This window comes from Panthera uncia, chromosome D1 (genome assembly GCF_023721935.1).
Source record: "Panthera uncia isolate 11264 chromosome D1, Puncia_PCG_1.0, whole genome shotgun sequence".
Taxonomy (NCBI): Eukaryota; Metazoa; Chordata; class Mammalia; order Carnivora; family Felidae; genus Panthera; species Panthera uncia.
The window spans coordinates 85770508-85783795 of record NC_064808.1 but is presented as its reverse complement, the minus strand read 5'-3'; positions in this window follow the sequence as shown (position 1 = coordinate 85783795).

The window sequence follows — 13288 nt, the reverse complement described above, 5'->3', positions numbered from 1 at the left end:
AGGGCATTTAAAAACATTTTTAAAAATTGAGATAAAACACACATAAAGTACACACTTCTTATGTTGACAGCTTCAGGAATTTTTATAAAAGTATAGCTCCGTGTACCTCCCACGTGGGTCAGGGCCTAGAACATTTCCAGCACCTCAGAAGGCCCCCTCAGACACTGCCCAGTCACTACCTTCCGCCAAAGGTAGACCCCATTCTGACTTACGTCACCGTGGATTAGTTTGGCCTGTTCTTAAAAATAATAGACATGGGATCATATTTCATGAATCTATTGTGTCCAGCTTCTAGCCCTCAAAGTTTTTGTCTATGGAATTCATGCACGCTGTGTGTCTAGCGGTTGTAATTTATTTGTAATTGCTGTGGTAGCATTTCATTGTATGGGTGTAACACCATTTATCCCCTCTCTGGCTGATGAACATTTGGGCTGTTACCGTTATGAAGAATGCTGCTATGAACATTTGTACATACGATTTGGTTTGATTGAGTATTTTCAATTCTCTTAGGTATATACTCTGTTTAAACCCCTGTTTTGAATTATTTATGGTATATATCGAGGATCTGAACTGCTGGGCCATATGGGAATGCTATGTTTAGCTTTCTGAGGAACTGTTTTCCACAGCAGCTGTACTATTGTAAATTTGCACCAGCAATGTACAAGGGTCTAATTTCTCCACCTCCCTGCCAACACTTGTTATTTTCCATTTTCTTTGATTATTGCCATCCTAGTAGGTGTGAAGTGATAACTCGTGGTGGTTTTGATTTGCATTTTTCTAGTGACTGATGTTGAACATTTTCTCGTGTGCTTCTTAGCCACTTGTACATTGTCTTTGGAGAAATATCTATTAATGTCCCTTCCCTACTCTTTAACCGGGTCATTTGTGTTTTTGTTGTTGTAGGAGTTCTTTTTATTCTGGATATTAAATGGATCTCACTCTTTACTTTGACTTCCTTATTTTCGCCCATCTAAATAATCCTTGAGTTTCATAGAGTCTATTTTCTGAAAACCACTTCAATCTCTCCTTGTTTCTCTCAAGCAAGGAGAAACACTTGGGTTTCTCTCACTTGGGTTAATATAGTAACTTCTGACCTGATTTCCCTGCCTCCGGTTGAATGTTCCTGCTCTGCTGTGGTCTGCACTCTGCAAACGTTGTGGCCAGGGCTATCAGAAGCACTAATGTGGTTATGTCATTCTCCTGCCATAAACCCTTCCGTGCCTCATTGTTTTCAGAATAAAATGTAAATCAATAACCTAGCTTAAGAGATGCTTTAGGATCTGGCCCTACTTTTCTTCTCTCACTTCCTCTTAACAGTCTCCCCTTTCAACCTATGCTTCAACCACACTCAGTGCTGCAAATCCCAACAAGACACTTTCTCTTGTCCCTCGGTCTTAGATGTTTTTCCCCACGTGCCTTGCATGCTCTCCCCAATTCCTTTCTTCCCAGCTAAGTCATACTCTACCTTCAAGTCTTAGCTAAGATGACAGTTCCTCTTGAAATCCTTCCCTGATCCCTCTGGACACTGAGCTAGGTAACTCTCTCTCTCTCTTTTTTAATTTTTTAAAATGTTTTATTTATTTTTTTTAAGACAGACAGAGAGAGAGCATGAGTGGGGATGGGACACAGAATCTGAAGCAGGTTCCAGGCTCAGAGCTGTCAGCACAGAGCCCGACGCAGGGCTCGAACCCACGAACTGTGAGATCATGACCTGAGCCGAAGTCAGATGCTCAACCGACTGAGCCACCCAGGCGCCCCTAGGTACCTCTCTTTTGTGCTCCCATAGTTCCCAGTACATAATCTTGGGTATCAGTCTGTCTCTGTTATGGGTATATTATTCTGAGGACCAGGAACGTGTACTTCTTCCAATTTTAGTATATGTGCCGCTGACGCGAGCACAAGAAACGTGTATTTCTTTGAACAAACATGGTGCCTGGGGCAAAGTGGGTGCTTAATGAATATCCATAGGATAGATGATCTCTATGTTCAATTTGCACACATTAGATATATCACAAAACCACAGTGCACTGCCACAATTAAGACAATGCAGTGCAATGCAAAGAAGGAAATGCTGCCATTTAAGAATGTGTTATTAAATATATTGAAATATAACAATATCCTGTCCTTAACTCAGTTATCTGATTGGCTGAACAGTCATTAGGAGCACAGCACCTCAGCCAGCTTCTTAATCACTCTCCATGGTGTCATGGTAATTTAAGCAAGTCACATGAATTGACGTTTTGTTTTGAAAATTTTGTTGAGGACAGGGGGAGTTGCTGTAGGTATGTACATACTCGTTTTTCATGCCAGGCAACACTGATTTGCTCAGGAAGATCCATTCCAAGAAGAGAGAGGATAAGGAAATACGGGTGTTTGTTAATGAGAACATAGCAAAGTCAGCTTTGAATTTACGGTGTATGGGGTCAGGGCTTTCCCTCCTGGCAGGAAATGTTGAGTTCTTTCTATGTCCCTTCTTTCATATTCATCTTGTTGTTAATATTTTACTATTGACATTTTTCCTCCACCAGACCTTCAACTCTCTTTCTTCAAAGAGGGTCTATAACCTGAGTTAAGGGAGACCAGGTGTCATCTATGAATTCTGAGTCCTGTCGGTGCACCCGACCCATAATTAAAATGTAAAAGTAGGTACACATTGCTGAATACACGAAAGATTTACCAACATCAGCTAATTACATCTTGAGACTAACTTGAGAGAGTGAGCCTTTCCTTATGGTTGAGGCCTCCAAACCTACGCCAGAGGAGAGCCGCATCTCTTACACGGTGGTATTGCGGGCACAGTCCGGGATCTTGTAACTGCATGCTCCAGCCTTTCTACTTGTACTACGTGCTTTTGTCGTATCCTCCCTTGTTAAATGCCCTTATTAAATAGAAGTAGAATTAAGTTGTATAAGACTTTTTAAAAATTTTTTTAACCTTTATTCATTTTTTGAGAGACAGACGGAGCGTGAGTGGGGGAGGGGCAAAGAGAGCGAGAGGAAGACACAGAATCCGAAGCAGGCTCCAGGCTCTTGAACCGACAGCACAGAGCCCGACTTGGGGCTCGAACCCACGGACTGTGAGATCACGACTTGAGCCAAAGTCGCATGCCCAACCGACTGAGCCACCCAGGCGCCCCGACAATTTAAATCTTTGATAGTGAGACTATCAGGACTAAGACTAGGGTTTAGGGCCAGCAAAGATAAAGAGTGTCTCTTGATCCGCTTCACTATTTTAGGAAAGAATAGCAACTTCTGACACTTCTGTCACAGAACTGGGGTTGAGGAGCCCCCAGAGCAGAGAACCGAACTCTGTGCGGCCGCAGAGTTACTTAAATGTCTGCACTGAACACCCATCGAATGATAGCTGCTAAATTCCACCCGAGCTTGTCCGCGCCGAGATAATGTTCGGAAACCGTGGGACCGCGATGGGCGCTGATTCATCACCTCCCTAGCGCGGGTCTTCGGTGTAGTAATTTTTTCTGCCGGTAGGGGGAGACGGGATTCCACAGCACAGACGCTGCTCTTCCTCTTCATCCAGGAGAGGGCAGTGTCAGCCACTCCGCGGCCCTTGATCGAGGCTGCTCCCTTAGAATAGTCCCCTGATTTCAGGCGCGGTGGAAAGCCAAACTTGCTTGGCCCTAAAGCTCCGTCGGATGCCTCTGGCCGGATAACTAGGAGCTGAAAAACCAGTGAGAACTCAGAGGAACCCCAACAGCGGTCTCCATTCTATATAACTGCCAACTTACTTTCTTGGCTCATGAAATTTCTGTTAACTTGTAACAGGTGACTGGGACTGTCTCTAGAGGATTTCTCGTGTCCTCCGAAACCCGCAGGGCACATGGAAAGGTGAAGGTTTGTATCAAACACCTGACTTTGATATTTTTTGACTTTACTGTTGCCATATCAGGCATATTGGTATTCAACTTTTCTCAGTTTTATCAAGTGCTTAGTATTCTTCTTAATGCAGAGGATAAGAAAAAATACATATTCATGAAACAGAAATCCATTAAAAATGTTTTATTATTATTATTTTTAATTAATTTAGTTTTGAAAGAGAGTGCGAGCCAGGGAGGGGCAGAGAGAGAAGGCAATGGAAGATCTGAAGCGGGCTGTGTGCTGAGAGCAAAGAGCCCCATGCAGGGCTCCAACCCACTAACCGGGAGACCATGACCTGAGCTGAAGTCCACGACCTGAGCCGAAATTGGATGCTCAATGAGTGAGCCGCCTAGGTGCCCCCCTCTTTTTAAATATTAACTGGGATCAGTGAGGGAGTATTGTCCCATAGAAAGTATGCTGTTGGGCTCAAAAGACCTGGGTTTGAGGGCCGACCGGGTGGCTCAGTTGGTTGAGTGTGGCATTCTTGGTTTTGGTTCAGGTCATGAACCCAGGGTCCTGAGATTAAACCCCATTGGGCTCCGCGCTGGGCATAGAGCTTGCTTAAGATTCTCTCTCTCTCTTTCTCTATCTCTAAAACAAAAACAAAAACAAAAAACACCTGGGTTTGACACTAGGATTTGTAAAGATAGCAGTGTGGGTGTAAGTAAACCACTTACCTTTGGTTTCCTTATCTGTAAAAAGGAAATGAGACATGTCCTTTTTCATTCACAGGACTGTGTGAGGTTCACGCAAAGTAACACAATTGGAAATTTTCTGTAAATGGAAGTGTTATACAAATGTAAGATGTTATTGAAGTACAGTTTATTTTTTTGAACTTAATGTAACGTTTTGGGGGGAAAATGATAAGTGTTAATTGTAAAATCGAGCAGTACTCAAAACTACAGAAAGGAAAGTAACTCCCCTGAAATTCCATTATCAAGGAATCGTTGTTAATGTTTGAACAGGCCTTTGGGCACCTTTAGAGACAGAGAGAGAGTGCACGCACAGGGGAGGGGAGGAGAGAGGGAGACAGAGAAACCCAAAGGATCTCACAGTGTCAGCACAGATCCCGATGTGAGGCTGGAGCCCACCAACTGGGAGATCAAGACCTGAGCCAAAATTCAGTCATTCTCTTAACCGACTGAGCCACCCAAGCGCCCTAGAATTTATTGATCCTTAACAATGTGTCAACCATTGTCTGGGGCTTTTATGTGGAATCTTTATCTAATCTCACAGGAATGGCATTGAGTGTTTTTACTGCAAAGACAGAGAACTGAGGTTCAGAGATGTGAAAGAGATTTTCCCATTCTTGCAATTTTAAGATTTTTACAATTAACACATTTGCTTCTGCTTATAGCTTCTCCCACCTTTATTATTATCTCTTTCACATCTGTTTGTTAGACGGTAACAAAATTAAGAAGGCTGCTTGTTTAAAAATATCAGTTATCACACCTCCAGATTCCCGTCTGGGGAAAAAGACATAGCACTCCAACCAGGTTGTTGTGTGCAGTCATGTCTGAGAACCACAACCTTGGTTTACATTCCTAGGTTGGGCTTTACTGGATTGATTCTGAATTTGAGACATAATGCCAAACTGCCTTCCAGAAATGTCATACCAGTTTATGTTCCCACAAACAGCGTGTGACTAATTTGGCCGCTTTTGTTTGGATCTCTCTGTATTCCACAATATTACCTTGTAGATTACTTCTTAGTTTGTCATCAGGACAGTAACCTACTTGTAGGCTACTGTGTGTGTGTGTGTGTGTGTGTGTGTGTGTCCATGCGCGTGCGCACACACGTGTGTATTCTAAAGTTTGAATTCAAGGTCCAGCCCTACTCTTCAAGCACGTTAATCATTTTGTGGTCCTCAGGAATGTATCTGCACATTCTGTGTTCATGATACCCAATCTGCGTGTCTCCTCTCTTCAGCACCCTCCCTTCTGTCCTCCCCCTTTTCTGGTCTCCAAGGCAGTAAAACCTACTTTTCCAAAATTATACTAGATAGATGAAGGCATAAACTCTGCATAATTAGTCCTTACAGATGGAAAACAAATTCTGGTTCTTTCCATAAGAAGTCAACTATAATCTACCCTCCTTTCCCTGTTTGAACTTCCTCGTTCATCCCATTCTTAGTTCCAGAGTCTTGCCGCCTAATTCTCCAAAAAGTTTTGATACTACCAACCTCAGCCTTGGCCACATGAACATCATTCCTTCACTGGACCCCAGATTTTATTAAGCAAGATTCAGGTTGAACTTCTAAATACAACTTCAGATTAAAGTTCTAAATTCAAGTCTTTTTCTCTCTTTCAAAAATTATCTTCCTCCTACCTGGGAAATTGGATTTCTTTTAATTTCTTTGTCCTTGAAGTAAAGATCTATTTTCTCTCCTAAAGGAGACAGAAAGCCTTTTGTTTGTTTATTTGTTTGTTTGTTTTTGTTTTTACTAATTCATTGACAATTAACCCTTAACAATTAAGCTATAGACATTTAACAAGTTATACACAGACATCAGCCTAAGAGATCATGCACTCTGGAATATTCAGTGGGAGGGTGAGTCATCTCAGACAATATAAAGTTTACATTATTCAATTATAACAATAATTATTTCTAATTGTGGCTTTAAAAAGACTCCAAATAAATGCACAGAAAACAAAGCCATATAAAACCGGACATGGGTAGGTTATCTGTACTTAATGTTGCCTGAAATGAACATAAAAAATGTTCTTCCAATGCATTTATTCAAGCAGGACGTTGCATTCTAATACAGATTTCTGAACTAAATCATTCCATAAAACGTTTCAGATCAGAGAATTTTTAGTCCGTAAGTGAGAACCGTAATGTGAAAGGAAAATGGAGTAATATGGGCAGAATGTTGGGCTGGGATCCCGAAGTGAGGTCACATGCTCATAGAAACGCTAGTAAGTTCCAGGGGGAACACACACTTTTCTGTGATTTCTAGTATTGCCGCTTTTATTTTTCAACATTTAGGAAACACCAGTCTGGCCTAGTTCTGGCATAGTCCCAACCTTGAGAGCATAGAATTCAAATGAGCACAGAACTGTCTCAGAAATGTGGCTAAGTCATCTTCATACCCATGACATTTTGGACAGAAATTCTGTCAGAATACCTCCCAAACATTTACTTGATAAAAATCACAACCTCCTTCAGGAACTCTGGACTGTATTCTGGTTTCAGAAGCGAAAACCAAAACCTTTTGAGCTGTATCCATTTACTGACTTCCCTGAGAGAATAATCCATTGTTCTGCCTATACAAAGAACTAATTTGACTAATTTTTTCCCCTGGCTTGGCAGAACCTTTTATCGAACTGATTGAAATGACCAGATGTTTTGGCAGCTTATGTAGACATAATCTGAGAGACTCAATAATTAACTTAAGTAAACGTATCAGGATGTAGATTGGCAATAATATCGGGGATTCTCTGTTCTGTGATGACTTCAAATCCCTTTTAAAAGGGCAGGCTGCTTGTGTAATGGCAATGCACAGAGATTGGCATCACCCCATTCATTTACTTCGGTAATTTATAGCTGATTTAGATCTGAGCACCCCTGTAACTTTTGAAAGTAAGCAAGGACCATTTTGCTTGAGCGTATCTGCCGCATTGTAATCTCTCCTGATAATAAAAACATTCGCTCTAAATAGCTCACAGAGGTCAATTTTCTCTTACGAGGCCATCTTCGTGAGAAATATTTCAAATTGGGGTTTATTTCTTCAAAAAGGAAACGGTCTACATGCTGTTCCATGTATGAAGGCCTGCATTGTAACCTAGGCCGAACCCAGGACAGGAGGGTACTAAAAATGTGAAATTTTGGCTGGGCAACTCGGCTCCTTTTTCTTTTTTCTCCGCAGATTATGGATTTGTCTTGAATTTGTTTAGCCAACAAGATTTTCAAATGTCTCTCCTTTCCCCCTTAAAAACATTTTTTTTTTTTGATGTTTATTTATTTTTGAGAGAAAGAGAGAGAGAGAGAGCAGGGGAGGGGCAGAGACAGAGGGAGACACAGAACCTGAAGCAGACTCTGGGCTTTGAGCTGTCAGCACAGAGCTAGACAAGGGGCTTGGACTCACCGTGAGATCATGACCTGAGCCAAAGTCGGACGCTTAACCGACTGAGCCACCCAGGTGCCGCACCTCCTTCCCCCTTTTTAAAAATTCCTCTTTCTTACCCAGTTTTTCATCCCTCCTAAAAAAAAAAAAAAAAAAAAAAGTCTACAGACCATGAGCCCAGGCAGGCATGCACACAAAGGCACACCCTCTCTGCGTAGACCTAAGTGGGTGATTAGCACCTATGTCCACTAGTTAGTACAAGCTCCTTCTTTCTGCGGAACCTGGAACGCAGAAACCATTACATTCTGTGACTGGCACACTGCACCCGGTGTCCTTGGTAAATGTTCTTCTGTATTCGCAAACGACAATCATACCAGCAAATTTCTTTAATCATTCAAAGCTCTCATGAGTGTTGTTTTACCTTCATGGGTTCGGAAGGCCGACTGGCCCCACGAGTCTTTCCCTGCTCTGGCTGACACAGGAGCCTGCTTGTCCTTGATTACGGGCCATGTGAATGTCCCACTGCTAAGTGCCTGTTCTCTGAGATCCTGCCTTGTTGGGTTGCTGACTAGCCCTGTGTTAGGGAACATGACAAAGAGTTCATGAGAAACCCAACCTGGCCTGCTTGAGGCAAAGGAGAGAATAAAAATATTTTATGAGATGATTTGAATGGGATGTCACCCAGTGGGTGCAGGATCATGGTTTGCTTTGTTTGTTTGTTTGTTGCTTTTTGGTTTGGTTTTGTTTTTGTGTTTTTTGTGTTTTTTGTGTTTTTTGTGTTTTTTGTTTTTTTTTTTTTTTTTTTTTTTTTGCAGACAAGAAAATGTAACAACTATAAATGAGTCAGTCTCTTGCGAAGTGCTCGTTAGAATGATTGACGCCTGCAGATGTGCTGAGTCTGTGGCTGTAGGTGCCAGATGTTAAGTAGCACTTGGGGACTCTTGGTGGCCAGGCCATTTCCTTTTAGTGAACAACAGTCACATACTCCTCTGCTTCCTCCTTCCCCCGCTTTTTATTTCTCAGTGGATCCTGGGTTTTGAACATGGAGCAAAACCCAAACCCAAACACAGGCAAAATAGCAAAGGCTCTAATGCTTTTTAAAAAGCAGGTTTTTGGGGTGATGGTTTTTGGTCGCCAATTGAACTCAGGGGAAAGGTGGTGGGAGTGCCGTGCATGCGATCTTGCATGGACTCTTTCAGCAAACCTCCAATTGGCTGCCATCGCCCACATGTTACGGTTGGAGACCAGAGGTCAGGGGAGTTACTAAGTGATTGGCCAGGATGGAACCCAGATTTGCCTGGCTCAAAGGTTCTTTCCACTTACCCCAGGGCTCTGCCCCACTGCACGTTGAGATGTGCCTTTTCTGTTTGTAGTTCTCTCCTTGGTGAAGGGTTATCCGGTGGAGAAAAATGATGTCGAGGCCAGGGATGCTCCAAACACTCATATTTATTTTCACCACATTATGACAAAGATAGGAGAGATCAAATTTTATTTGCCTGGCTATGTCAGTTGAGATAATCAAAGCACACAGGACATTGGCAGCAATAGGGCTGTCTCAGGTCACGATAACACCAGTAAGAAAGGGAAAGGATTCGCAAAACTAATGATATTATTTGATTAAAAAAATGTTTTTAAAGTTTATTTATCTTGAGAGAGACAGAAATAGTACAAATGGGGGAGGTACAGAGGGAGAGAGAGAGAGAGAGAGAGAGAGGAGAGAGAGAGTCCCAAACAGGCTCTGAGCTGCCAGCACAGAGCCCTACTAGGGGCTCATACCCACAAAGCCATAAGATTGTGACCTGAGCCGAAACCAAGAGTCAGACGCTTAACCGACTGAGCCGTCCAGGCACCCCACAAAACAAATTATTTTAATCTGTATACCAAACTATTAAAAATTTGGAAACATTTGCACGATTAACTGCATTTCCAGTCTTCATAACATTTTAGTGCTCTGCAGATATAGTTAATTGTCTTAGGTTTTTGCCGGTTATTTTTTCAGTTTAAACTTTTCCTCCAGAAAACTATTTTGAGAAAAGACAGAAAGACTTACTCAGACCTTCCCAGACTCATTTGTCAAGTGGATTACATTTGTGCCCTCTCTTGAAACGATGCTTTACCGTGTATGAGAGCAGTTCTTGTAAATGAATATCATCATTACAAATAAGCTAGCCTCCTTGTATACCACCTCTAACTTTCTGTTGTGCAAGGCTGCCGTGCTGGGCTCCACAGACAGCAGTGTGGGCATTGCCCTGGGGCCCAGGGGAATATTAACTTACAAGGCTTTCCCTATTTTGCTTTCACGTGTCTGAAATGATTTCAAAACTCAGCAACTGAAATACAAGTTATTAAATACACTTTACTAGAATATAAAAAGTTCTTTTGTCCCCCTTCCCTTCTTTGGAGAAAAGAGATTGGAAATGTATTTATAAGACCTTTGGTGTGGCTGCTTCTGAAGATCTACGTTGACACATAGCCCAAGGTTATAAAAGGATAAACTAAAAACCAAGCTGAGTTCATCTAGGGTGAAAGCCTGCATGCAATTTCAATGCTGCCCTAGAATTTTTAAAAACCACTTTGTTTTATTAAATTTTATGAGTTCTAGTTGAGTGGAGATACCAGGTGTGAACTGAAGTAGGAAAGAGGGATTTCTTGGTGTTTGACTGTCTGAGCCTCCTAACGTTGCAAAGATGTCCTTGTCCCCTTCTTTCTGGCTGGGCTCTGTCCCCAGGAATCAGGTGCCAGATGGAATGGGGGGCTGATTTCCTGAATTTTTATCCCCTTCCATGCCTGCCTAAGCGTGGCTCACTGCAGAAGGTTCTGTTCCTCTCTGTGTGTGTTCCCCTCCCTGGGCACCAGGGCAGACACTGCCTGGGTAGAGTCACAGGAGGCTGGGAAGTGTCTGTGCGTCTCCAGCAGCTGGAAAAGGTTTGAGTCTCTTTGGCAGATGTTTGCTGTTCCAGCCACTTCATTAATGTTGGAAACTAAACCCCTGACTATTCCTGACCAAAGCCCCACTTCATGATTGACAGCTGGGGTGTGCTTCCTCCCACAGAAGCCCTTTACAGTCTGAGAGAAGGAGAGAGGGAGGGAAAAGAGAGAGATGGGAGCAAAATGGGAATTGGGCTAGATGCCATTGCTAAAAAACCAAAAATATCGAGAAAAGAGAGAGGCAAAGACTCATTTGAGGAGAAAGACCAATTCAGTACAAGATTTCAAGTCCCATTATATGCTTGGGTCTTTCACACACACGTTATGGAATCATCTCAGCTTTCGTGCATTCATTTATTCATGACACGCTTACGGAGAACCTACTATGTGCCAGGTGCCATGCTAGTATTGGTTATACAAGATGAGTAACACACCAGGAGCTCATTGTCCAGTGAGTGAAATAAACATGTAAAAGATAATGCAGCAAAGGAACCACTACCACCGAGGTAGGAATCAACAGCCTTGGGGAGTGGGGAACCGTTTCACAGAGGAGGTGACATTTGAGATGGGTCTTGAACTAGTTTTTCAGGCAGGGATGGAGGGAGGGGGTAGGCTGTGGAGGGCGTTCCCATAAAGGGAAAAGCTTGTGTAAAGGCATGGATTATGAAAGGCCAACCTTGTGAAGTAGGTAGGTATTACGATTACCATTTATAATGAAAAAATGGAGGCTCAGCTTTGATTATAAGCGACAGACAGCTCGAGGCTCCAGACTCCCGGGATCTGGAATCTCTCTCTCCCCCCTACATCTGAGTCTTGTGCCCTCAGACCCCCTCTGCGAAGTGGAAAAAGTGGAAAATCCAAGGAGTTGAATAGAAATTCTTTAGCTATTTAAAACGCGTTAGATTTCAAATCGAAGGGCAGTGTGCGGGAGAGTGTGAGCAAATTTTGAGCCGTGGTCCAGAGGCCAAGCGGGGAGCGGAGGTCCGGGGGTGGGGCGAGGCCAAGAGAGGCGAGGGCGATTGCCTCCCGCAAGGCGGTGAGGACTTTCTCGCTGTCCCCTCCACGCGTTGCCTGCAGCCCCCCATGTGGCAGCGCCGCGACGCAGGGACACAGGAGCGCGGCTGCAGATCCGGGTTTGAAGAGAGGGAAGGAAGAGAGGAAGAGGAGAAGGAGCAAGGGAAGGAAGAGAAGGGGAGAAAGAAAGAGAGGAACCAGGATGGAAGATGGGGTGAAGAAGAGAAGGAGGGTCGAAAAGAGAAGGGAGACGTTACACAGGGGAGGGGAGGCCGAAGTGCTGTGAAGGGGGGGGTGGTGGCAAAGGGATGAATGGGAAGGAAGAAGAGGAGAGGAGTTAAGGCGGTTAAAGGGGCGGAGAGAGCCAGACGGGGAGGAGGAGGAGGAATAAGTCTGGAAAAGGAGACAAGAGGTGCAGGGGAAAAAGAGCCATGCAAAGACTGGCCCGGGAAGAGTAACTCGGAGTAAGCGCGTCCCCAAAGCGCCCGGCAGGACCGGACAGTCCACACGGGTAACGCTGAGTCCCTCTCCTGGGTCGCCCGGTAAAAGGAGAGGCTGTCACTCAGGTGCGGCGCCCCAGGCGCTGGAGCACCCCTGGAGGTGTGCGCTGCCCGTGAGGTCCTCCGCACGCCGCGCGCTCTCGAATCCCACCAAACACTCGGTTTCTCGGCGCCTGCCAACAGCTCCGCGCTCGCCAGGGAGAAAATATAACCCCCTACCCCAAATTGTCCTCGGCGCGAGCGCCGCGCCCCTGGGACCCGTCCACAGCTCGTGGAGCAGCTGGTCCCCGCTCCGCCCAAGCCCTGGAGAACCCCTCTGGGCTGGCATAGTGCGACGGGGCCCGAGCCGAGCCGGGAGCTGTCCTCTGCCAGGCGCCGGACAGAGGACAGGCGGCGGGGACTACTGGCCACCGGGGCCCGGGGCGCTCCTGGGCCCAGCGCGACGACCTACAGTCCCTGTGGCGGGAGGCGCGCCGCCGCCGGGACACCTAGCCGCAGTCTTCGCGGGCCCTCGAGCCGCCTGTGCGTGGAGAAGGAGACCGAACGAAAACCATTCTAAATGGAGAGGAGGGGACGAGTGGGGACGCTGGCACACGTGAACACTTCGGGAATGAAGCTCCCCAAAGTCTCCCTGCCGGCCCTGTCAGATACTAGGCTCTGATCCGGTTTATTGCTCTCTTATGTTCTCTAAGTGCCTACTTATTAGTCCTCCAGGTGTGTCCCTTCCGTTCAACCTGAACCACCCGCCCAGGGGCTCGCGTCCGCTTGCTTCCGCGGCGACTCGGACTCCTAGGCGAGCAGCTCCGCAGCGAGCCCGCCGCGACTCCGGGCCGCTTGCAGGTTCCGAGCGGGATGTCCCCAGCCCCAAACTCGGTCTGGGAGAAGGCCGTCCGCCTCTGCCATTC